Here is a 26564-nt window from a genome sequence, read left to right on the forward strand (position 1 = left end):
TGTTATTTAATGGTCATTTCAGTAGGAATGGAGACAATTGAGCAGATTCAAGAGGTATTTAAAAGAAAGAATGAGGTAGACCAGGAAGCCAAGGCTAATGCTCTGATGTCTAGGTGAGCAGTTGATTTAATGGTGCAACAGATAATGGTGCCCCAGGACACAAGGAAAGAACTAAGGTGTGAATATATGTGTGCGTGGGGTATAAGGGAAGTGATTGGTTCAGTTTCTGACATGTTGAGTTTGAAAGTGATTGTGAGAATCTTGAGAGATCCAATAGACATTTGGTGGATATGTTTAGAAAGATTTGAGCTGGACATCTCTACTTGGGAGTCATTAATTGAATCCAGAAGAGTGAATGAGATCACCTGGAAGCACATATAAAGTAAGGGAAGGAAGACCTAGGATAGATGTGAATGAAGAGGACTCTGCATTTTCCTTCTCATGGCATTTGTGACATTGAATTGTAATTGGTGTTTATTGTCTCTGCCACATGACCCCATTATACTGCAAGCTCCCTGGAGGCAATGATAAAGTCTAACTTGCCCGCTGTTGTACCTTGAAAGGGTAATATCTGGCTGGCATAGAACCACACTGAATAAATATCTTCAGTTGACTTATTAAATTATAGGCATCCTTCAAAACCAAAAAAGGTTTAGTATAATATATAGTAGAAAGAAGTTGTGAAAGATCTTTGAAAGTCTGAGCATGAAGACAGTTAATATTGTAGCAATATGCATATGGTATTGGGTAGTTTTAATAATGACGTGTATGGGAATTTGGTAAGTAAAAGTAGAACAATCACTCTAAGATGAGCTATGAAGGAAGAATTGACAGAATGTGGTCATTGGATAGTGATGATGGTGATGGTGGTGATGATAATGATGGTAGGCAAAAATGAGACTTATGGAATGACAGTGTCATTAAAAATAGGATAAATGGCCATTTATATCCCTGGGTGATTCAAGTACAATCTTGTCTAGTGACAGATCTTTTTCTAGTCCAATAGTTCTGGGGTAATGGCAGCCTTATAATGGGCATCCTAGGTCAAAGCCTAAAATATTCCTTTTCATATATTTACATAGTCATTCCACAAACATTCATTGAGCACCTACTGCATATCAGGACACAAAAATTAGTGAGACTGCCTAAGAGGGAGTGATATGATATGATACATCACTGGTATAAAAGGAAATGTAAACAAATTAGCTACAATATTGATTTTATAGTCTAGATATAGGACACTCTATCAAAATTGCTTTCCCTGGTCAATAATGACCTCCATGTTGCCAAACTAAATAGTCAATTCTATGTCCTCATGTTATTTGACCTATCAGTAACATCTGAGAGAATTGATCACTCCCTATTCTTGTAATACTTTATTCCCTTGGCTCCCTAGTTTGATTTTGCTGCCTAGTCCTCTTTAATCTCCTTCAGTGATTCTTCCTCTCTTCCATGACTTCTAAACATCAGAGTACCTCTGAACTTAGTACTTGGATCTTTTCTCTATCTATACTCACTTCCTCAGTGATCTCATCTAATGTCTTGGCTTTAAATGTGCTGAAGAATTTTATATTTTTACTTCAAGACTGAAATTTTCCCTTAATTTCCAGGTCATGTAATCAAATATCAAACTGAAATCTCCTCTTGGGTGTCTAGTAGGTATCTCAAACTTAACATGTCCAAAATCCAATTCCTGACTATCCCTTCAAAACCAGCTCTTCCCAAGTCTTCCCCTCTTAGTCATGGCAACTTGATCCTTCTAATTGCTCTGGCCAAAATATATGGACTCATCTCTGACTCCTGTCTTTCTCTAGCACCCAACAGACAATCTATCAGAAAATCTTCCAGCTTTATTGTCACATTATATCCAGGATCTCATTTCTTTCACCACTATCAAATTTCTCCACACCATAGGCATCCCTTACTTGGACAATTGCAAGAGTTCCTAACTGTTCTCCTGCTTCTACACTTGCCTTCCTATAGCCTTGTCTGAACACAGAAACCAGATGATCCTGTTAAACATGTTGGATTACTCTTCCACTCAAACCCTGCTTTTTATCTCAGAGAAAAAGCCAGAATCATGATTACCTATCAGACCTCAGATCCTCCTCTTGCTCATTCTTCTTGAGTCATACCAGCCTCCTTGATATTTCTCAAACATGCCAGACGTTTGTTTGTTCCTTCCGCCTGGAACAGTTTACTCTCAGATAATGATGGCTCATTCCTTTACCTCCTTTTAGATCTTTGCCCAAATGTGAAGTTGGGAAGAGAGGCACAATCGGCTCTTTTGAACTGGTACTGGCAGACTACAGTGCACCACTGGGAGGCTAACTTGTGTGAGTTCATTTAGTTTCTTTCCTCTATGAGATTTAAAGACCTATCCCTCAAATGCCTGAAAGATTCTGATAGCACTAAAAAAAAAAACAAACCACCTTGGGAATATCAAATTATGTCTCTTTCCTCAAATAGGCCTCTTCCCAGCAAAACACAGAGAGAGTGACATGATTGGCCATGTAGTCCTTTGGTTTAGGATGTGAAAGTTGGACCAGAGGGAAAGTGGAGAGAAGGGCTACCCAGTGAACTTCACTTGTGCTCAGCTTTTAAAGACCTGCTCATTCTGGGCATAGCCTAGATAACAAGACAGTCCTTGTCCTCAGAGGCTCATAACGTATTTCATTCAAAAGTCCTGCTGGGTAAGAATCAGTCCCTAGTTAAAACAGCAAGTAGACCCACAAATCTGAAAAGAAAAATGAGAACAAGTTTAGATGGGCAGATTTATCTAACCCTCTAAAATTGCAAAACTCACAATTCTAAGGCAACTGTTTTCCCTTCAAAAGAGTTAGAAAGAAAACATTTTTCTTGGAGAAACATCTAAGATGATTTGAATAGGGATTAAATATATATTCCCAGCCCCTAGTAACCTGCCAATATGAACCCAAAAATATGAATAAAGTTTAAAGGCAATAAGTCTTTTTTAAAGTGCTTAAAATGTGCCAGATATTGTGCAGACTGTTTTATATAAATTAGTTCATTTAACCTTCACAAAAACTCTCAAGTTAAGTGTTACTCTCCCTATTGTGTAAATGGGGAAACTGACACTCAGAGAGGTCAGATAAATTGGCTCAGGTTGGTGGTAAATGACAGGGTCAGGTCTATTCCCCCCCAAAGCCATGTGCCTTCCACTATCCCAGGTACTGAAGACAGGTAAAAGGGATGTGGGCAATATCTCCTACAGAAGATGATGCTGTGGACAAGGCGGATTTCCTTATTGAATTATTCCTTACCCACCCAGACCTGCCTCCTTAGTTCCTCTCTGGTCACACCTTCCATAAAGCGACTGTGGATCATGGCCACTAGAGGGCAGACATGCCCAAAAAGTCAGGAGCGCTAGGAGGAAGGAGGAACTTTATCCTGTCCATTTCCTCTCGATCTCATTCACACAGGACTCGAAGAGGCACTCCTGGGTCTGCAGAATAAATGGCAATAATTACCATTTATATTTCCACTGAACAAATACATTCCAGATCACATTCCATTTCATCCTTGGCACAGCCTCATCAACTAGTGCTTTTTATCATTTTCATTTTACAGAAACACTTAAAAAGGAATGAGATGAAGATTTATATTACTATCAATATTTTTCTACATTGTAGAGTCTTGTTGGAACTGTGGAAAGCACTGATCCCTCAAGACAAATTGGTCTGATGGGATAAGCAGCCCAAAGGATAGAGTGTAGACACTTAGAGGGAAAAACACTGTCTTCTTCAGCCCTGGGTTTCTCACAAACAAGAAATATTAATTAACTAATTTTAAAAAAAGAAACTCAAAAACTTACTGTGTCGAGTTTACTACCGTCAAGATTTTGCAAATGAGACTCCTTGGCATTATTATCCGACTGTATAAGCAAGATATCTGAAACTCAGAGAGACTCACATTAAACCACAAAGTTTTTCAGTGAAAATAAGTATGACTTGCACTAAGTATTTCCTTTTTGAACTCTTTTTACCAAACCTCATGGTAATTGCTAGATCCAGAATCCACAGAAAAATTAAAGTCAAAAGAGACACAACCTGATAAATAAGTTCTAGGAGGCTGGGTATGTCACTCACAGGAAGAGTCAATGTTTTGTCCACCCCACTCAGTTTGACCCGAATTAGAGAAAACTGCTAACCTCACCCTGTTTCCAGGGTTTTAGCATGTTATAGATAACAACAAGGCATTGGAAGAATACTTTTGAAGGCTTATATTAAAGGAAAGGTTAAGAAAAGCAGATTCTAACTAGATCATTAAGATGACCCACCACAGAGTAGCTGCTAAGAACTTGTACCAAGCCATGTTGATGATATCTGAACTAAGATGATGGCAAACACTGGTTTGAAGTTTCACTGGATGAGGAAGAAAGTGTCATAAAGAGCTTATTCCATTTAATTCTCTAACCAGATTCCAATCTTTTTACTCCAGGGGCCTTGAGAAGACTCTTTAATTGTACTTCCTAGTCATTTCTCTGCCCGACAAGCTTATTCCATGCTGGTGAACTCTTGGTTGCTGCTGCTTTGGTTGATATTCCTTTTGAACTATCTGTTTCATTCAGACATTTTGCTCATTATTTGTGTTAAACTATGATTGTTAAAAATTGGTTATGCCCATTTCCATCCCTACAGTGCTGCTTGTCTCAGGTGGTGAGATCTGTGTGTGGTGGTTTTCCATATAGCAGGGGTCACTGTCAATGTGCGGCTGGAAACGGAGCTCAGACATAGTTTCAAGGTCCAGCCTGGTACTCTATTGATAGATGCTTTTTACAGTTAAAATCTAACATGCTAATAGAAATCTAAACCTCCGCTTATAAACTGTTTTGAGAAGTAGCTCAGGAGTGATCTAAGATATGGTGCCCAGTGATGGATTCATTCTTTGGTGGTTTGCTGTTAATTCCCTGTCCCTTTTCAAGTGACAGTATTTTGTGTAGTGTAAGAATTTGCTACTTCCTTCAGTAAGACATTTAGAAATGGCTTTCTCCATTTCTCCACTGATGTATCCAGTGTCCAGAGAGCAAGGATGAGAATGCTAAAGTGTCCATTTCCGTAGAAAGTGTTGTCCCTAATAGCCAGGAAATCTATTAATTAAAGCTCAAATAATATTCAAAAAAATCTCCATTCACTTAAAATTCAGACATTTTTGGAGGGGCATAGAACTAAGATATACTTTTATGTCATGTGTAGGGGAGAAAAGACTTTACTAAGTATGCAACTTTAATCAGTGTATTTTTTCCATTTTCCATCCCAATGAATTATTTTTTCCAATTTTACATATATATTTTTTCTCCCATCTAATTGATCTGATTATTAGCTAAAATTTTCAGAATTAATTGAAAGATACACTGGCTTTGGTGCTAAAAATAATAGAACAAAGAGAGATCCTAAACATTCTGGTAGTATGTAGAAGTGGGGTGGGATTCTAAGACTTCTGCTCTGGATGCATAATTTTCACTATTCTTTAGAAATCAGAATACTAAGGACATGACCACAACATGGATATGGAAATATGGTGACAACATAATGCTGTATGGAATTTAAGAAGTATAAATGAGGATTTATGTATATTATTTTTCCTATAATTAACCTTACAAATTAAACTGTCCACACTTCAAATGGGCATTTTATTTTATTTTCACCAAACATTCCTTTGCTCCTCAAATGGTTTAACTTTATTTATGTAGTCCAACATAAGGTCAAGCATTAGCCATTATGGAGTATGTATTATCACATACGCACATAACAATTCCTTATCTCTATAGCCATGTGCTCATAAATGCAAACTGGATGCACAAGTAGGAAGAAATTCATCATTCTCAGTTTGGGTTAACACATTTATATGGTCTCATGATGAGCTTGAAGCCAGACACAGTAGGTTTGTCTTTCCCCATCCCACAAAGACTCATAAAGACCAGATCTGTTGAAACATACCCAATCCACCCTTGTTTGTTGAAATCATTCAGCCATCAGCACGTGCCTTGTTCTGTTTCTTCTTGTGGATCCCTAAGCTCCAGGCTTTGCACACTGCATTTTTCCTTCTCAGTCTATTCCAAAACCAGTTGGTTAACATATGAAAACAAACACATCTAGGTTAGGCATTCCTCTGGATGTGCTTTTTTTCTTCTTGCATCCCAACCCACAAAAGACAGCAGCTGCCAAGAACTACCACACTCTGGCCTTTAAAAGCATAGTGCCTGGTCCCAGATCAAAGATTTTTATTTATTGGATGTTTGTAAGTATCCTGGAGCTAAACACAGAATTGTTTTAAAGAACTATTCTCTGAGGAGAAACCAACTTACACAAAAGTGAAGTGAAGACTTAGACCCTCATGGCTTCTCCCTGCCCTCAGGATACTTCCTGCCTCTTTGACTCTTCATCCCGACATTCAAGGCCCTCCTCACTGAGGCCTCGCTGCCTCTCTAGTCCTTTTCCACAACTGCTCCAACATGATCCATCTGCTGCCTAATTTTTTGTCCTTCTCTATGCCTGGAATGCACTTTCTTCTTGATTTATCCAAATGCTATTTCACCCCCTGTGCAAACCGCTCCTTATCCCCTCTGAAATCTTTCCATACCTCTTGGATCTACTTCCCTTCTCTGAATTCAGACACTTATTTATCCGTATGGTTTATTTCCCAAATGTCATATACTTAATTATGACTTTGTTTTATCATTGACTTTTTATATTATTTGACTTGTTGTGACCTTTCTTCTCAACTAGACCCTACGTTTCCTGAGGGCATGGGCCCTGTTTGTCACATCTTTGTCTCCCAATAGCACCTAACAGCATGCAGTAGGAACTCAATATATATTTGTTGATAACATATAAGGACAAAGAGCTCAAGAACCTCTAGAAGTCTATTCTCATGAGAGACTGAAGATAAATATATATATACATATATTCAGTGATACCAATTCTCTGGAGAAACAGGAAAAAAACCCACCTCTCCTCATGGCCTGAGTGTCATTTGCATGCTCTAGCTCCTCCTCTCCAATCTGCCTCTGACCACCCTTGAAAGAGGCCCAAGTGGAGAGATTCTTTAGGCTGCCCCTGCTCTGCCTTCTGCCCTCTTCCCACTCCCCATGCCTGGACTTCTCTGGGTCAGTGATTTAGCACTCATCTTTCACTGTCCTGTGTTTTTCCTCCAAAGAGAACCCATGAGCAATGATCAAGTCTAAATGCCCTGTGTCCCAAGTCTGCTTTTCCCCCATTATTGCATGGGGTGTGTAACACATCCCTCTGGTTATTCATGCTTTCCCATAGTGTCATCCTTGTAATGCTTTCACCACTCCCACTCAGCCTCCTTCCTCCTAAACCCTTATATTCAGCTGTCTTGCACTCCCCATTATCTACAAACTCCCCTGTGTCCTCACACCACTCTGGGAACCCCTTCCTCCTTTCCACATCTTAACTGTGACCAGCTCTCTCCTGGTGGCACCATTTCTCCTACAGTGCCAAGAAGCTGCTCATTTTCTCACACCCTTGTTAAATGAGATAGAATAAATCACAGCTTGGTACTGAGTAGGGGTTCCAGAAATGGTAGCTATTAGTAGTCCATTATTATAATTATCATTGTTGTTATTCCTCAGATCAGGAAACGAGGTCATCATCCTCCCCACTCCTCCATCTTCTGGTGAAGACCCTGCTCTTTGGAGTGCATGCTGCCTGGGAATATTACCCTTGATTCCCTATTAGAACTGTCCGTGGGGCCTCTGGCTCATAGATAACATGTTGTCTTCCCGCTCTCCACCAGCCCCACCTCTTTGCACTTGCCTCCCTTTGCATTGTAGATTTGGGATGGTGTAGCATCTCCATCCCACTCCTGCCCAAACTCTAAATTCTCTTGTCCATTGTCCTTTATTTCTGAGCTACCCAAACAAATCTCATCCCTGCATGGTATCAATTTTGCTTTCTCTGTGACAGCACCTGAGCAAGTAAGCCCCAGACTCAATTTGTTAATGTTTATAAAGGAGTTTTGTCATGTATTTTATAAGATAGATTATTCTGAAGTTTTCTTTCCGCAATACATTGTTCAAAGCAACATGTAATTTCAGAGAATCTGATTTGCCCCAAACCCTGATAGCAGTGAAAACATTGACATGGCCACAGGCTTCTCGATGCCTAATACTGTGGCTGCAGGTCTTGAAAATAAATTGGGAAGAGTTTTATCTTTTTTATTCTGTTAAAGAGTTTTAATAGCACAGGAATTCAACTGTCCCTTAAAAGTTTGATAATGATTAAGGCTGATTAGTTTTCATGTGGAGTTTTCACCTTTGAAAGTGAGAATCATTAAGAAATGGAAGTTATTTAAATTGACACAGATTCAGTAATAGAACCAGGAAGGAACACTTGACTTTAAGCACTTCTTTGAGTTCTAGATTGTTCTTCAACTATTTACTGTTTGTAAATAGTTGGGCCTTTCGTATTGAATTGCCTGGTAATTGACTATAAATAAAAGCAATTATTTAAGAGATGGCTGAATGGCTTACTTGGGCACAAAATTCCATTTCTCTTACCTCAAGACTATTTCAGACATATATTTCAGACTATATCAGACAGTTCTGTAACTTACAAATCCTGCCTGAGTTTTCAGCCTGCTGGTCTTCCCTACAGATTTAAGACTTGCCAGTCCCCCAGTCACATGAGTCAATTTCTTAATAAATCATATACATATGATGTATATATATAATACAGATACATATTACATAAATACATGAACACACAGACACACACTATTGGTTCTGTTCTGGAGAACACTTACCAACATACATAATCCAAAGTTTTCTGCATTTATAACTGTCCCTTCACTTTCCATGGACCATGGTCTATAGTTATTTCCCTTCCTTTGAAGTCCAAAGTAACATAATCTATCATTCAGTAGCTGAAGTTTTATAAGCACTTAGGAGTACCTAAACCCTCAGGTGCTTTCAGACAATAAACTCATTCAGTTTGGGGACGGGGGGGACAATATTTTTTTTTTAAATAGTAAGACCTGGGATAAGGTTCACAAAATTATATAAAATGTTTTAAATCTATACAAATATAATATATCTATTATAAATCTATAATGTAGAAAATCTATAAATACTTGGTGCATCATGCTTAGGGCACTGATTCTTTTTTTGGTTCTGATTTTTCTTAAACTTCATTCTAATTAGATATGATCTCAATTTGGATTTTTTTTTTAAGTCAAAAACAAAACTGGGGAAAAAATATGGTCATTGTTAATCTCCTTGAGGAGGAATCACATACGGAATGTTTAACTTCTTTTTGTAATGAACATATGTTGCTCTTATAATAGAAAAAATAGCTTCTGAAAAACAGAAATACTTGCTTATATAGAATACAATTAAATAAGAGTTGGAAAATTTGAATAATGCGGATGAAATTAAAGAAATAGGGGCGCCTGGGTGGCTCAGTCGTTAAGCGTCTGCCTTTGGCTCAGGTCATGATCCCGGGATCCTGGGATCGAGCCCCGCATTGGGCTCCCCACTCAGCAGGAAGTCTGCTTCTCCCTCTCCCACTCCCCCTGCTTGTGTTCCCTCTCTGGCTATCTCTCTCTCTGTCGAATAAATAAATAAAATTAAAAAAAAAAATTAAAGAAATACTGAAAAAAATTAAGAAATTGAAAACTTAGGGGTGTAGGAATATAAGTTTATTTCTCCAGGGCCACAAACAAATATACATGTAGGACAGACAGAGGGACAGGAGTATAGATAACAGAATTAACCATCACACAATGGAAGGAAACAGATTTAACTTTCTGGGAGAGCCAAGCCCCAAAGTTCTGAACATCAGTTAATGGAATATGACACTCTTATTAAAAAGTAAGACTGTTAATTGGGGCCCGGGGTCCTTGGAGTATCAGCACTATGTCAGCTCATCAGCGCCAGCTGGGAATACCCCAAATGAAATGGAAAGATGAAGTTAGGAGTGGATGAACAAGAAGAAAGAATTTGGGAACAAAATGCTATCCAGAGAAACTGAATGATAAAGAAACTAAATGACTCATCTCTTAATGCTGATTTTTTTTTTCTTTTAAAAAGGAATAGCCGTCCATAAGAAGTTAAATTGAAATGCGTTGAATCTGACAACACAACCACAGAAGATGAGAAAAATGTTCAGAAATATATGTGAACTTTGAGAAACTTTACCAATCAAATGCCACCCAAGGAAAGAAACCCTTCTGGGATAAAAATCCTTTTACTGAATCGTGTAAAGGCTTTAGGAGTGTTTCAGAAGAAAGGCACCCTGGAATGTTTAAGTTATTTTTATCACTTTTATTGGAAAGGCCATTTCTCTGCTCTAAGGCTGAATTTTCTGATGCAAGTTCGGTGGCTTTGGGATGAATCTGAATGCAGTTTTCAGAGCAGTGAGAAAAATCATGCAGTGTTAAGATGCCAAGCTTCCTCCAATAAATCTTTTGAAAATAACTGATAAAGATGCTTAGGGCTTTTCTGAATTCCTGTGAGGTATAGCATTCAAAGAAGCTGGTAGTTTGGAACAGTGCTTTCCTTTGATTATAGACTGTTGAATTCTCAAATGCCACATAGCAATATAAGAGCAAAATATATTCATTTTTAACTCACAGTGGACAAAATACATAGGTACAGTCTTCACTTTGAGGCTGAGGAGGTAGATGTGGATGCATCAGTCAAGTTATCTTGTTGACTGATCTTGATGATCATTACCAATGCCATGGCCATCAGGAGGGAGGGAAATGATAGTATAAGCTGTTTCAGGCATTTGGCAAAGATAATCAAATACCAGGAGGAAGAAATGGGATAGAGCAGAAACAAATACAACAAAAGTCCTCATAAATCAAGAGATCCAATCTGGCCAATGGCCAATGACCTACATAATAGCACATAGTAATTAATATCATATGATTCTAATACAGGGGAAAACATTGTATTGTTTCTGGAGTTTGGACATTTTGTGAATTTTGGGGGTTTTAGGATTTTAATGCTGCTTTGTAACACAATTTGAACTTTACTTTTCAAAAAGATTTAAATTTATTTTGAGAGAAAGAGAGCACGAGTGCAGGGAGGGGCAGAGGCAGAGGGAGAGGGAGAATCTCAAGCAAACACCACACTGAATGCAGAGCCCAGTGTGGGGCTCGATCTCATTACCCTGAGATCATGACCTGAGCCAAAATCAAGAGTCAGACGCTTAACAGATTGAGCCACCCAGACACCTCTGAACTTTACTTTTTAAAAAATATTTATTTAAGTAATCTCTACCCCCAACGTAGGGCTCAAACTCATGATCCCAAGATCAAGAGTGGCATGCTTCACCAGCTGAGCCAGCCAGGCAGCCCCCCAACTTTTTTTTTCTTCACAAATTGAACTTTAAAATTTCTCCTATATACCAAAAGTCATTCACTTAATAATAACAATAGTCTACACATACCATGCTTCTTATATACCAGACATCATAGTTTACAAATACTATCCCACCATAATCCTTTAAGATAGAGGATTGTTTCTGCCCCCATTTTGCAGAAGAGAAAACTGAATCACAGAGAGGTTAACTTGCCCAAGGTTATACAACTATTTGGTGGCAGACCTGGGATTCAAACCCAGTTAATCCAGCTTAAATATCAAGGCCTTTATACTACTACACCACACACTGCAGTTTATATTTTTATTGAGCATCTATTAAGGACATAGCACTTTGCTTATTTATGTAGATGATGTGAAGTATGAGACAGGATTTTTTTTTTTAATTCTTTTAATAAATAACATTCAGTATTTTTCAACTTTCCAAAACCCATGCATGTATACATAGCATTGCTTAGCGTTTTGCCTCAGTCTTTGGTGCCATCTGTACTGAAAATCCCCCAAATAGTGAAAATAGCTTACTGGCAGAGAAGAGCTGATAATAGGACACTTAATACGCATCTTTCCCGACGGTAAGATCTGGATCCGCTGGAGCAAACAAATGGCTTAGTGATGGCTCTCTGGGCTGTAGGCTTATGCTGCACATTCCTACTCTGATATTAGTAATGAGAGAGCTCCCCTAGCCTCCATGCCCAGTCCACTCCTCTGTTTCTCCAAGAGACAATTTCCCGGTGGAAAGTGGCATATTAAAGGCCAAGACTCATCTCTGGATTGCCTTGGATCTCCTTTCACTATAACTAAAGTCTAATAATAATAACAACAACATTAATTAGACACATATGTTGCTTAGCACTGCCCTATACAGCACTGATTTGTTATAATATTCTCACCACAGAAATATTTTTATTAAAAATAGAGACTATATAAAGCCATTATAGTGAGCCAGAGTATAATTAGAATGGTGAAGCATATGAAATTACCAAAGGCTCTGAAGTTAAATTCAACCTTTCTGACCTACAAAAAAAAAATGTTTTCTTATATACAATGAGTATAGTACATAGAGTATCCTAAGTTCTTACCCAATGAACCAACTTCCCATAGGGCGCTTTACTTAATCTCAATGAGGTTTAACTCTCTGGTCTTTCTTCCATTATTGGATATTCTTGTGGTCCAACTCTGACTCACCAAATTAAAAAGGGTACACAGGTGACAGGGCCTCAGATGCAGCAGAGCTTCACGGAAGAGCTGAAGGATGATGTGAAATGCAGGCTTAGTGGCTAGTGGCCTTCCCAAGGGAATGTCAGAAAAGCACAAGGTGAAAATCAGCTGCCACGTAGAGGGCCATGCAAGAAATAACACATTATGAAGAGCATCATAAGCATCGTTGTTGCACTGGAAAAATAGAACAGAGACATGTCACAACTTTGGGAAGTATAAGAAGAATGAGTAACTGTCAAGATTGCCTTTTCATAGGGATTATCCCTGGCAACCCATGTTTCCAGAAAGAATTCTCTATATTAAACAGGTATGTATAGAATAACAATGATTAGTCTATACTTTGTGGGGACTATGATGGGCAAGGCCCTGTGCTAACTGCTAACTGCTCTGCATGTATGTATTAGGGTTCTCCAGAGCGACAGAACCAGTGGGATATTGCGATCTGCTTTAAGGAATTGCCTTACACACTGGTGAGGCTGACAAGTTCAAAGTCTATATGGCAGGCCAGCAGGCTGGAGACTGTCAGGTGGGAGCTGATGCTGCCATCTTGAAGCAGAATTTCTTCCTCCTCAAGAAATCTCAATGCTACTCTTAAGGCTTTTCAACTGATTGGATGCTGCCAATTCAGATTATAGAGGATAATCTCCTCTACTTAATGTCTTTTGATTATAGATGTTGACTGCATCTACAAAATACCTGCAATCCCTAGATGAGTGTTTAACTGGGTACTATGGTCTAACCAAGATGACAGCTTAAACTAATCATCACAACATGTATGCTATTATCTCCTCGTGAAAAATCTGTGAGGATGGTATCATTTTATCCTCATTTTACAAATAAAAAAACAAGTCCAAGAAGGTCAAAAACTTGTTCAAGGTGATAAAATTTGTAAAGGATGGAGCCATGTTTTGAAACTAGGGAATTTAACTTCAGAGCCTGTGAATTTAATCACTGGGCTCTTCTGTCTCACCAAGTAGCAAGGATTTTATGCTAAGGAGGCAGAAGTTGAAAAGGCAAAAGCCAGCAAAATGTAAAGCCAAAAAGAGGTCAGTATTAGAGAATCACAAGCTTTCCAGCACCATACCCCCTCCACCCCAGCCATCTCACCATGCAGTGAACACAAGCTGAGACATATTAAATGAGCCACTCTATAAATAGAAGATTATAACATAGTACATACAGGGGTACCAGCTTGTGTGAAAAAAAAAGTCAGATCAAATTGGATTACACATAAGACAGAAATTAGAGGGATGCATTAAGAAGTCCTTCTTTCTCCCATTCCACATGGACTCCTTCCAAGGTTTCATTCCAATGGCAGCATTAGCAGTATCTGGGAAAGCTGCTCCCTCAGAGCTGTGACAACGTGGACGTGGAAGGATGTGGGACTTGGGGACCCCAGGGAAAAGCAAGTTGACAGCTAGCTGGAAGGGGATTTTACAGTTGCAGGAGGACTCTCCCTCACCTCCCAAACAAATGCCTCTCTCCCACTGTCACCCTCCCTTTCCCATAGACACTGGAGGCACTTGCAAAACCTTTCCATGTCCCTAAAACTCTCAGCTCTGCTTGCAGATATTTTAGCAGAAGACCTTGTTCCCACCTTGGGAGAAAAATAGAGGCCAGCAGAGTCTACCTTCCTAAACATCTTCTCATACCACCACCAAACATAGATCTGTACTAGTCCTCCCTGGCTTCCTCTGTAAGATGACCCCTTGTCTTATGCTCTGGACTCCAAATATCATTGCCATCCATCAGCTCTAGAACATGCCTTGTCAGTCTCAATTTCCTTTCCCTCTCTTATTTTTTTCAACACTTTTAGTTTTTTTTTTTCTTTCCCCTCTGCCTGCAAGTAGAACAAATGCTTCCACCACCTTAAAAAAGTACCTTGTTTCTACATCATTATAATAAACATAAATAGATTCAAATGCTTTACAAATCAGAAAATTTGATCAGAGAAGATGGGATAAAACAATTATATTCTGATTATAATAAATACATCTTACATATAAGGTTATAAAGATTATAGGGGCACCTGGATGGTTCAGTCGGTTAAGCGTCTGCCTTTGGCTCAGGTCACAATCCCAGAGTCCTGGGATCGAACCCCACATCATCGGGCTCCCTGCTCAGCAGAGAGCCTGCTTCTCCCTCTCCCTTTGCCCCTCCTCCCTGTTTGTACTCTATCTCAAATAAATAAATAAAATCTTTAAAAAAATTAAAGATACTGTAGATAAAAAAATAGAAAAAAATAAATTCCTTCCAAACCCTAAGCAAAATATGGTGTATATCACATAAAGAAAACACTGAGACAGGAAATATTACTAGAGATAAGGAAGTTTCATAGAGATAAAAAGTTCAAATTAACAGAAAGATATAAAAAATTGTAAATCTGTATATGCTTAAATATACTCTTTTAAATTTGCATATTCTTCTAAATATAGACAGCAAAAATTAACAAAAGAGGAAATATATATCAGTAATGTACTGTGGGTTTTAACACACCTCTACCAGTAATTTACAGAGCAAGCAGATACACACACAGTAAGATTTCAGATGGTTTGATTAACATGATCTGACATATCAATAAACTGTGCTATCACTTGACTGTAGAAATGCATTATCCCTCTTCCTACAGATACACTCAACCAAAACAGGCACACACATATACCCAGAGACATTTACAAGAATATTTATAGCAGCACTATTTCTAATTATCAACAACTGGAAACAGGCAATGGTATCAAGGCAGATGAAATAAATGAATTATGGTATTTAAAAATATATATGCCTTACCTCAATTCTGCTTCTCCTAGAGCGACCAAAACTTTTCTTTGTTTCCTTATCTGACAGTCTTGAGTACAAATATTTTCAGAAAAAAAAAATACTAGCTCTATTTCCTCATGTCTATTGCACTGCTCAATCCTTAGCAATATTCCCAGCCCCCATCTTGCCACAGAAATTTTTCTGGACAAGGCAGCAATTACAAAACTCCATTTATCTTGTTTCTTTTTTTTCCCCCCATTATCTTGTTTCTTATACCTGTTCTACTAGGTTGGCTTCTCAGCATCACGTGAAACGGATGGTTACTCCCTTCAACCTAACAATTCCTTTTTTCTTAATTTATTTTTTATTTAAAAAATTTTTTTAAATATATTTATTTTAAATTTTAAATTTTTAAATTTTATTTTAATCCCAGTAGAGTTAACATGCAGTGTTATATTAGTTTTAGGTGTACAATACAGTGCGATTCCACAATTCCGTATGTCGCCAGTGCTCATCACAAGTGCTCTGTTTAATTTCTTGATTTCTCTCTTGGTTCTTTTTCTGTTGCTAAAACCTTTTCTTTTTCCTTTTTTTTTTTTTTTTTTTTTTTTTGTCTTCCATATCTTCCACAGCCTCTTGTTCATCATTGCAGGTACACTGAGACCTGAGGCCTTGTCTCTCCTCATGCTAGGTAACGATATTCAGTCCCACAACTTTAGTGCCATGTCTGTGTTGAGGCAGTAGGTGCAGTTACATGGTTGAGCATGGACTCTGAAGTCAGATAACAAGTTAACTTTGCCCATCAACGTCTCTAAACCCCAACCCTTCTCCTGAGCTTTAAGCAGATGCACCCTAAAATAAACTTGACCCAGGTCATATCTGTGCAGTGAACCAATTTTCATCCCTTCACATCCATAAACTGTTGAAAGCTCATATCCTATTCTCATAGGATACATATCCAGTTTATGTATTTCTCAGATTTGCTTGTCTATGTTGTCTGCTGGGTGATACAGAGGACCCTCCAGGAAGATCACTTGGCACCAATGGCATTCTTGTTGGTGCAGAGAGCTGATGTCCATCTTTACTGAAGAGAAGCTTGCTGAGCTCTGTCCTTGCCCTCATGAAGGAAGCTGATCTCTTGTTGCACCAGGCTGCCCGGCACTTGGCCCTACTTCAATAAGCAGCTGCTTTTGATTTCCCATGTTGCTAGAAGCAGAACCAAACCATGCCTCATTTCACACCTCTGACCTCACACTGCAAGTATCTCTCTTCTGTCCTTGTGCTTTGCCATCATTGCTAAAGTATAGATGCCAGAAGCTTTATAAGCTCCCCAATCCACCCATCCCACTGGCTTTCCAGGATGGGTCTTTCAGAATGCAGTTTGCAAAAAGGCAGGCATGAAATGTTGCTAGCTCATGCCCTTTCACTAGCTAAATGCCACTGTTCTTGGGGAAAAAATAACCAGAAATGTGGGGGTGTTACACCCCAATGGTGGAGAAAAGGGGAAACTGTTCAGTGAGCAAAAGGAGATTGAAAGGAGCCAACAGATTCTTCTCCCCTTCTCCCTGAGAGAGTATTCTGGGACCCACTATTTTCATTTTCCTTCTCTGGAGTTGTCCTACATGACTGAGGAACCAGTAAGTTTCCTGGCAAAATCTAGACAGCTTGGAATGCACTCCTTTGTACTTGCTTTCTCTCATCCCCTACTTCACTTACCTGGTTCCTTCATTTTTGCTTCCCTGTATTACACCCCTTCGGCAAAACTTTGGCACCTAAGTTTTGACTTCTGCTCAGTACTTTAGGGAAACCACACTAAAATATTCACCATACAAGGGAAAAGGGAACATAATCCTCTTGATTCTCCAGTAAGTGCCTGTGGTTTTGCTAAGTGACTTCCATTTATCTCTTTGAATCTTCACAGAAAACTATGCAATAGATATGATTTTTCTCCTATTTCAGTGAGGAATTGAAGCTCAATGATGCTCAAGTAATTTACTGAAGGTGGCACAGCTAGGAGTGACAGAGCTAAGGTGCTAACACCCGCATGTCTGGCATCTGAGGCATTTTCTTCTCCCTATTCTTTACTGTCTCTAATATCAGGACATTGGGGCCTGGAGATTCTATGAAGGTTGTATGTGGCAATTCATTGTTAGAGTTTTCAGAAGCTTTGAGAATGATTAAGTGAAGCACAGCACCATAAGAGAGTCCTAAGATGAGAGGGTGAGCAATCAATAAAAGCAGATGGTTAAAACACCCTTATTATTTGACATTTAGATATCACTTATATAGTCATTTCTAAATGGAATCCCATTAATGAGCCAGCTAAAGGTCATGAAAGCAGCTGCTGCGGGAGGAGACACGGAGATCCAAAAGGAGAAACAAGGGAGGGGAGCTCTGCCCCACCCAAGCCCAGCTCGGCGCTCCATCGACGTGTGAAATTACTTGGCCAAGCTCATCTAGATCACCCAGATATGTCTGTTCTCCTCATAAAGATCTTTGAGAACAAAGAGTCCAAAGATTTAACTAGGAAATTAATCTTGAAGTAGAGGGGTCCTGACTGCCAGAGACTGACAAGGGAGAGATTTCCTCATCCTGCACAAACTGTTACTGGCAGAATTCTGTGTATGTCCAGAGGTTTGGGCCAGGATTGCACTTTGGAAATTGGAGACGGACTGAATGTGGACCCTATTATGGCACTCAGCATCTCTCCAGGTTGTGAATTACAAACTGAACCTTTTCAATGTGTCCCTCCTATGGGAAGGAGATGTCTTATTGTGTGATTAAAAAAATCATACTGTTTACAGATCTAATCATTTTCTCTTGGTCTGATAAAGTGCTAGAGGATTGACCCCTTGAACATGGCTCTTAAATCATAAATGCATACTTACAAAAGCTGGTGGATTGTGAGGAAAACATTAGTACCACCTGCCTGATACTGAAACTCTTGCCTTTAAACTCAATGAGCATCCCAGAGGTCTCCAGGAACTCTGCTGTGCCACAGGAGGTTAGTTCTCCCAGCACCATTGCCTGCAGAAGCCTTTTCCTCTTCTGTATTGTCCCTGCATGCTGTTCTGTCGCATTGCTGCAATGCCAAAACCCTTACCTCAAGAATTAGCTCTTGTCTCTCAAGAAATGTAAACCCCTCATCTCTCAAACCACTCTCCCACAAAAACCTGTTCAAAGAGCTTAAAACACATTGTCTCGAATTGTAGTATCACCTGGAGGTCTTGATAAAATGAGGACATTCTGATTCAGGAGGTCATAGTAGGAGGGGGTGGGAGCTGAGATTCTGTATTTCCAGCCTACTCTCAGGATATGTCAATGCTGCTGATCCCAGGAACCAAACTTCGAATAGTGAGAGCTTAAAAGACCACCTTGATTCTCTTTTGAGTTTGAAGATTATTTGGTCCCTAGAAAAATTTGCTCCTTGAAACTTCCTCATTGTTATCAACAAGCTGTTCTGGGCACCACCGCAGAAATTTTCAAACAGATGGGGACAAAGTTAGAAAAACTGAGAACATCACATAAGAGCTGTTCTCATTGGCCACATTGTTTTAGCTCTCGGCACCAGCACAAACTCAATGCTGACCTAAAGGCTTATTCTCAAAATTACATACAAAAATGGATTTTGCCGATGCTACTTGACTAACGTGCTTGTTCCTGAGACCACCAGGTTCATTTTATTCTGTCTCAAATTGGTTGTTTTTCTTTGGGCAATTTCAATTATTGTAGGGGGGTAAGAAGATTTAAATGTTAAAGCACATAAACAGAAGCAGCTCAATTGTGTATTTAAATTCTAATTTGTTTTAACAGAAGTAATATTTGTTATTCTGCCTCTATTTTAGGGTTTTCATTTTCTGCCTGGAGAATTCAGTCATTTTAATGTCTTAAAAAAAAAAAAAACTACTATGGAAATGCAGCTAGTCCAAAACATGTCTAACTGTCTAGAACAGATGAGGGAAAGGGGTATTGAACTAGGCAGCTCTTTCCAGATGCTTTAGAAATGCTTACTTAATATGTATTGCCTTTTACCCAAAGAGCATAGCTATGTATTATCTTATGTAGAAAAACATCTTACTTAGAGAAAAAATAAAGGTAAACATGTGGTTATATATAAACTATACCAGTTCTTAGATTTATCCCTTATATTCATTTTTGAAAACTACCTGCCTCGATCAAATCTTCACCACCACATTTCGGTAACAGCCTCCTGGTTACTATCCCTGTCTCTAGAGGCTATCTATTCTAAGTAAGTATCGATTCCAAAACACATTTGCCAAAATCTCCTTAACTTAAGGAGCTTAAGACCTTAAAAACCATTTAGCATATCATTCTCCTATTTCAAGACATTTGTTTAAAGCCTGTAGTTCTCAACCCACTACTCAACACCCTTCATCAAAGAAATTAAAAACCAAAATCTCAGATTTGGGAAACCAATATATTGCTCAGCAGGGGCAAAATAAGGAGCCCTACCTCAGTAAGTTAGTCTTAATTAATTTTCTCTGTTCATACTGACCTGTGCACTTAAATATAAATTCCATTTCTTTAATAAATACAGAACTATTCAAGTTATCTATTTCTTCTTCAATGAGTTTTGGTAGTTTGTGTATTCAGAGGAATTTCTATTTCATCCAAGTTGTTAAATGTATGTGCATAGGGTTCTTTATAATTTTCCCTTAGTATATTTTCAAGGTATGTTGGATCTGTAATGATGCCATCTTTTTTCCTCCCGATATTGTAATTTGCATCTACTCTCTCTCTTTTTTTTTTTTTCTGGTCAATCTGTACAAAGTTTTATCAATCTTACTGATCTTTAGAAAAAGCCAGTTTCTGGTTGTACTTACTATTTTTCTGTTTTCAATTTTATGGATTTCTGCTTTCTATTATTTTCTTCCTTCTGATAACTTTGGTTTACTTTGCTCTTCTTTTTTAGTTCCCTAAAGTAGAATTATATCATAAACTTGAAGCCTCTTTTTTTTCCTGTTTGCATTTAATGACACATTTTCCCTCTTAAGTACTACTGTAGTTTTACCTCACCAATTGTGATATGTTGTATTTTCATTTTCACTCAGATCAAAATGTTTTCTGATTTCCTCTGAGACTTACTTCCTGGCCCATGGATTACTTATTATCTAATTTTTATCTAAATTATTATCTAATTTCTAAGAATTGGGGGATTTTCTAGTTATTTTTCTCTTATTTCTAGATTAATTCCATTATGGTTAGAGGATATACTTTGCAAGATTTCAATACTTTTAATATATGTTAAGGTTATTTTATGACCCAGTATATGTTCTATCTTGATAAGTGGTCCCTGTGCACTTGGAAAAAAAAATGTGTATTCTGCTGTTCTTTGGTGGAATGGTGTTGTTCATGTCTTCTATGGTTTTATTTTTTTGTCTACTTGTTCTGTTACTGAAAGAGGACACTGAAAGCCTCCAGCTATAATTGTGGGTTTATTTCTCCTTGCAGTTCTTTCAGTTGTATTTTAATACCATTTTTGGTTTTGGTTCTGGTTTTTCTGTGTGTGCATACATATTAAAGACTGTATGTCTTCTTAGTGTATTGACCCTCTTATTACATAATAATAAGATTATGCCTCTTGGTAATTTTCCTGTTCTAAAGTCTACTTTGTTTAATATTAATAGAGACAATCCAGCTTTCTTTTGATAAGTGTATGTTACATATTTCTCTTTTTACTTTTAATCTATCCATACCAGGATGTTTCGAGTGGGTTAGTTTCTCAACAACATATATTTGAGTCTTAGTTTTTTTGTCCAACCTAATGATCACTGTCTTTTATTTGGTGTGTTGAGACCATTTATATTTTATGTAATTATGGATAAGCTATTGTTTTTGTTTGTCATTATTTTGTTTTCTTTTTGTCCCCTCTATTTTATATTCCTCTTTTCTCCTTTTGTGAATTTTTAAAAAATATTTAGCTATATATTTATATTCCATCTTATATACTGTCTTTTTGTCTTTATCCCTTTTCTTAGGGGTTGTTCTAGGCATTACTACATACATATGTCACTTTTTACTGTTTATTAAAATTAATATTTTACCTCTTCAGTGAAATATAGAAACTGTATTCTCCCCCTTTTATGTTAGATTTGTAGTTGTCATAGTACATCTACATACATTAAAACCTTACCAGACAATATTATAATTTTTGCTTTCTATCATACATATTCCAAAGAACTTGAAGAGAAAATAATCCATTATATTTACCTAGTTATTTACCACTTATGTTGCGCTTCCTTCGTGCCTAATTTTTGTTTTTCCTGCAGTTCCTCCTTTAACATTTCTTTTAAAGAAAAGGCCTGCTTTTGACTAATTTTGTTAGTTTTCTTTCAACTCAGACTGTTGTTATTATTCCTTCATTCTTGAAAGATATTCTTACTGGATAGAGAACTGGGTTGACCGTTCGTTTCTTAAATGACTTTTAAAATGTTGTGTCACTTTATTCTAGCCTCCATTGTTTCTCATGAAAAATCCACAGTCATTTAAATGTAATGTGTAATTTTTTTCTCTGGCAGCTTTTAAGATCTTTAATATTGATTTTCAGCAGTTTGATTAAGATGTATCTGGGCATGGTTTCCTTTGAGTTGATCCAGTGAGGTGTTCTTTAAGTTTCTTGAATCTGTAAATTTATGTCTTTTACCAAATTTTGGAAATTTTCAGCCATTATTTCTTCAAATATTTATTCTGCATCATCTTCCCTCCTAGGTTTCAACTTGCATGAATGTTATATCTTCTTATACTATTTCACAGATCTCTGAGGCTCTGTTCAAACTTTTTTTTTCCAATATGTTTTTCTCTGCTGTTCAAATTGGATAATTTCTATTGCTCTATTCAAGTTTATAGATTCTTTTCTGTGTCATCATTACTTTGTTTTTTATTTCTAAAATGTCCATTTTATTCTTTTTTACAGCTTCTCTTTCCTTGCTGAGAACTACTATCTTTCCATTTGTTCCAAGAGTGTTCAACCTTACTTCATGAAACACAGTTACTGTAGCTGATTTAAACTTTTGTTGGATTTAGATCATCAGTAGTAGGCAGCTGTTGAATGTTTTTTCCTTATGAGTTATTGAGATTTTTTCTCTTCCTTGTATATCAAGTAGGTTTAAATTGTATCCTAGGCATTTTAAATATAATGTTATAAAACTCTGGGTCAGTTGGAAATCCTCTGGGTTGTAGGACTTCTAGTTCCAGCCAAGTTGAAGCAACAGAAACTAGTTTCACCATCTTTTTGAAACAACCCTCCCCTTTCAAAAAAAAAAAAAAAGGACAAAATATATGCAACAGTGGTTTTCAAGACACTGGATATCAGGCCATTAAGGACAGCAATCTATAAGGGATAGGAAACAAGGGGAGCCCAAAATTGCCCCTTTTTATTTCTGTAGGAGAGTTATCAGGCCATAATGCAGGGAGTGGAGGCCAAAGCAGGACCCAGTGGATTCCCTGAGTTGAGTAGATTAAGCTCAGCATCCATAGAGACCAAAGTGGCTAGAGTTTACAGTGCAAATAACAGAGATGGGAGAACTTCCCAAAGAGGGGACTCGAGATCTGCAGGGGTAGTGAGTGCATATGTGTGAAGAAACTACTTGATGCGAGCAAATAACCACCCTAGAAGGATCAGAGGAAACATTCTTTGGCATTCACAGAGGACCAGGAATATGACCTGCTTCCACCAGCCAGAATGGAAAACCTCATAACCCATGAAACATCTGGTAGAGTACTCAGAAGTATCTTATTTCAGTAGTGAGAAATAATTAGCCTTAGGTTAAATGCTGCTCTGATTCTGCCTAAACAAATCTTAAAAGCAAGACATAAAAAGATTAAGCTGTTTCTTAATTGTATCCCAGAAAAAAAAATATGAAGAATATTTATAGGAGGGGCACCTGGGTGGCTCATTCATTAAGCGTCTGCCTTCGGCTCAGGTCATGATCCCAGGGTCCTGGGATCAAGCCCTGCATTGGGCTCCCTGCTCTGTGGGAAGCTTGCTTCTCCCTCTCCCACTCCCCCTGCTTGTGTTCCCTCTCTCACTGTGTCTCTCTCTCTCTGTCAAATAAATAAATAAAATCTTAAAAAAAAAAAAAGAATATTTATAGGAAAACAAAAATGTCCAGCACCTAACAAGGTAAAAGTCACAATGCCTGGAATCCAATTTAAAAATCACCAATCGGGGGGAGGAAAAGATGGCGGAGGAGTAGGGGACCCTATTTCAACTGGTCCCTGAATTGAGCTGGATATCTAACAGACCATTCTGAACACCCACGAAATCAGCCTGAGCTGTAAGAAGATATATCTAGATCTCCACAAACAGAGTATCTCCAGCAGTTGGTCTGAAGGTATGAAGCCAGGAGCTGTGATTCCGCAGGCAGATATCAGAAGATAAACCAAAGGGGGAGGGAGCTGCCATAAGTGCTTGAGCCAGGAAGGTGAAATAATACAGGAGCATAAAAGCCTGCTGCAAAAGCCTGCTGCTGGGGACTGGGCACAGACTCACAGACCAGTAGCTTCGGGGTAAGGACTTTAGGGCAGCCCCCCTGGAAAGAAACCTAGAGCTTCAGGGGCGTGTGTGCGAACCAGGGGCGGCTTGTAGTTTTAGAAGCACAAAGGGCAGAGACATGCCCTGACCTGGAAGCGAGGACTGGGAGTGCTGCTGAGGGGCACACAACCCAGGATGCTGCAGTTTTAACAGCACAGACAGAAACGGAGGCAGTGTGGCCTGGAGAGCTCACTGAAGAACAGACTACGATCTCTCTGTTCTGAGACAGAGGTTTGGATACGGTCACTTCTGCTCTGACTCTCGGAAGAGACATGGAAAGCTGCCAGGGAAAGTCACAAGAAAACAAAAGCCTCAAAAAACTGGTTTTCACTGAGCCCATCCCCCCCCCCCCAGGGGGTAGGGTAACTCTGCCCAAAGAGGGCTGCCTGAGTAACAGTGCGGCAGGTCCCTCCCCCAGAAGGCAGGCTGGAAGAACAATAGGCTGACAGCTCTAAGGTCCCTATAAAACATGTGCATCTTGCTTGGGTTGTGGTCAATAATTTGGACTCTGTACATTCCCTCAACCACCCCTCAAAAGAATGACTAAGAGGAGGAACCCCCAACAAAGGAAAGAACCAGAGAATGTGACCTCTGCCACAGAACTACTGGATATGGATATAACCAAGATTCAGAAACTGACTTCAGAGTAACAATTATCAAGGCGATATCTAGGCTTGAAAAAAATATTAATGACAATATAGAATCTCTAAAGGCAGAAATGAGATCTAATCAGGCTGAACTTAAAAATGCAATGAATGAAATGCAGTCTAAGCTGGATACGCTGCCAGGATAAACGAGGCAGAAGAACGAATTAGTGAGATAGAGGATAAGATGATAGAAAAGATGGAAATCGAGGCGGCATGGGAAAAACAAATTAAAACCCAAGGAATCAAACTGAAAGAGATTAGTGACAGAATGAAACGTGCCAGTGTCAGAATTATTGGGATCCCTGAGGGAGTAGAGAGAGAGAGAGGTCTAGAAGATATATTTGAGCAAATCGTACCTGAGAATTTCCCTCCTCCCAAGATCAATGAGAACAGACAGACACCACGACATATAATAGTACAATTTGCAAATCTTAGGTCCGAGGAAACAATCTTGACAGTGGTGAGAGGGAAGAGATTTCTTACATACAGAGGGAGGAACATCAGAATAACATCAGACCTATCCACAGAGACCTGGCAAGCCAGAAAGGCCTGGCAAGACATATTCAGGGTACTAAATGAGAAGAACATGCAGCCAAGGATACTGTATCCAGCAAGGCTGTCATTCAGAATGGATGGAGAGATACAGAGCTTCCAGGACTGGCAGAAATTAAAAGAATATGTGACCACCAAGCTGGCCCTGCAAAAAATATTAAGGGGGGTTCTATAAAAGGAGAAAGACACCAAAAGTGATATAGAACAGAAATTTCCAGAGACAATCTATAGAAACAAGGACTTCACAGGCAACATGGTGACAATAAAATTATATCTTTCAATAATCACTCTCAATGTGAATGGCCTAAATGCTCCCATGAACCGGCACAGGGTTGAAGATTGGATAAAAAGACAGGACCCACCCATATGCTGTCTACAGGAGACTCATTTTGAACATAAAGATACATCCAGTGAAAGTGAAGGGATGGAGAACCATTTTTTCATGACAACAGACCTCAAAAGAAAGCTTGGGTAGCAATTCTCATATCAGACAAATTAGATTTTAAGCTAAAAACTGTATTTAGAGATACAGAAGGACACTATATCATGCTTAAAGGGACTATTCATCAAGAGGATCTAAAAATTGTAAATATCTATGCCCCCAAGCAGCCAACTACATAAACTGTTAACCAAAATAAAGAGACATATTGATAATAATACGCTAATAGTAGGAGACCTCAACACTCCACTCTCAGCAATAGACAGATCATCTAGGCAGAACATCAACAAAGAAACAAGAGCTTTGAATGACACTCTGGACCAGATGGACCTCATAGATATATACAGAACATTCCACCCTGAAACAACAGAATACTCATTCTTCTCAAGTGCACATGGAACTTTTTCCAGAATAGACTGCATACTGGGTCACAAATCAGGTCTCAACTGATACCAAAAATTGAGATTATTCCCTGCATATTCTCAGACATTAATGCTTTGAAACTGGAACTCAGTCACAAGAAAAAATTTGGAAGAAATTCAAACACTTGGAAACTAAAGACCACTGTGCTTAAGAATGTTTGGGTCAACCAGGAAATCAAAGAAGAACTTAAACAATTCTTGGAAACCAATGAGAATGAAAACACATTGGTCCAAAACCTATGGGATACTACAAAGGTGGTCCTAAGGGGGAAATACATAGCCATCCAAACCTCACTCAAAAAAATAGAAAAATCCTGAATACATAAAGTAATTTTACACCTTAAAGAACTGGAGAAAGAACAACAAATAAAGCCTAGGCCACGCATTAGAAGAGAAATAATTAAGATTAGAGCAGAGAGGGCACCTGGGTGGCTCAGATGGTTAAGGTCTGCTTCGGCTCAGGTCATGATCCCAGGGTCCTGGGATCGAGTCCTCCATTGGGCTCCCTGCTCAGCAGGGAGCCTGCTTCTCTCTCTCTCTTTCTCTCTCTTTCTCTCTCTCTCTCTGGCAAATAAATAGAATCTTAAAAAAAAAAAAGATTAGA

At 38.6% G+C, this 26564-nt stretch overlaps 1 long non-coding RNA gene across 2 annotated transcripts in view; it reads left to right on the forward strand.

The window, feature by feature from the left end:
• The window catches only part of LOC123839628 (uncharacterized), a 360841-nt gene that overhangs the window by 201222 nt on the left and 133055 nt on the right, over positions 1-26564 (forward strand). For both annotated transcript variants that reach the window (XR_008505658.2, XR_010410046.1), the window contains 2 exons: positions 2241-2336; positions 10076-12896. This is a non-coding gene — a long non-coding RNA (uncharacterized LOC123839628). The remainder of the gene's footprint in view (positions 1-2240; positions 2337-10075; positions 12897-26564) is intronic.

Source organism: Mirounga angustirostris, unplaced genomic scaffold (genome assembly GCF_029215605.1).
Source record: "Mirounga angustirostris isolate CCGP_5_RB_7025 unplaced genomic scaffold, mMirAng1.0.hap1 SCAF_3, whole genome shotgun sequence".
NCBI classification, from domain to species: domain Eukaryota; kingdom Metazoa; phylum Chordata; class Mammalia; order Carnivora; family Phocidae; genus Mirounga; species Mirounga angustirostris.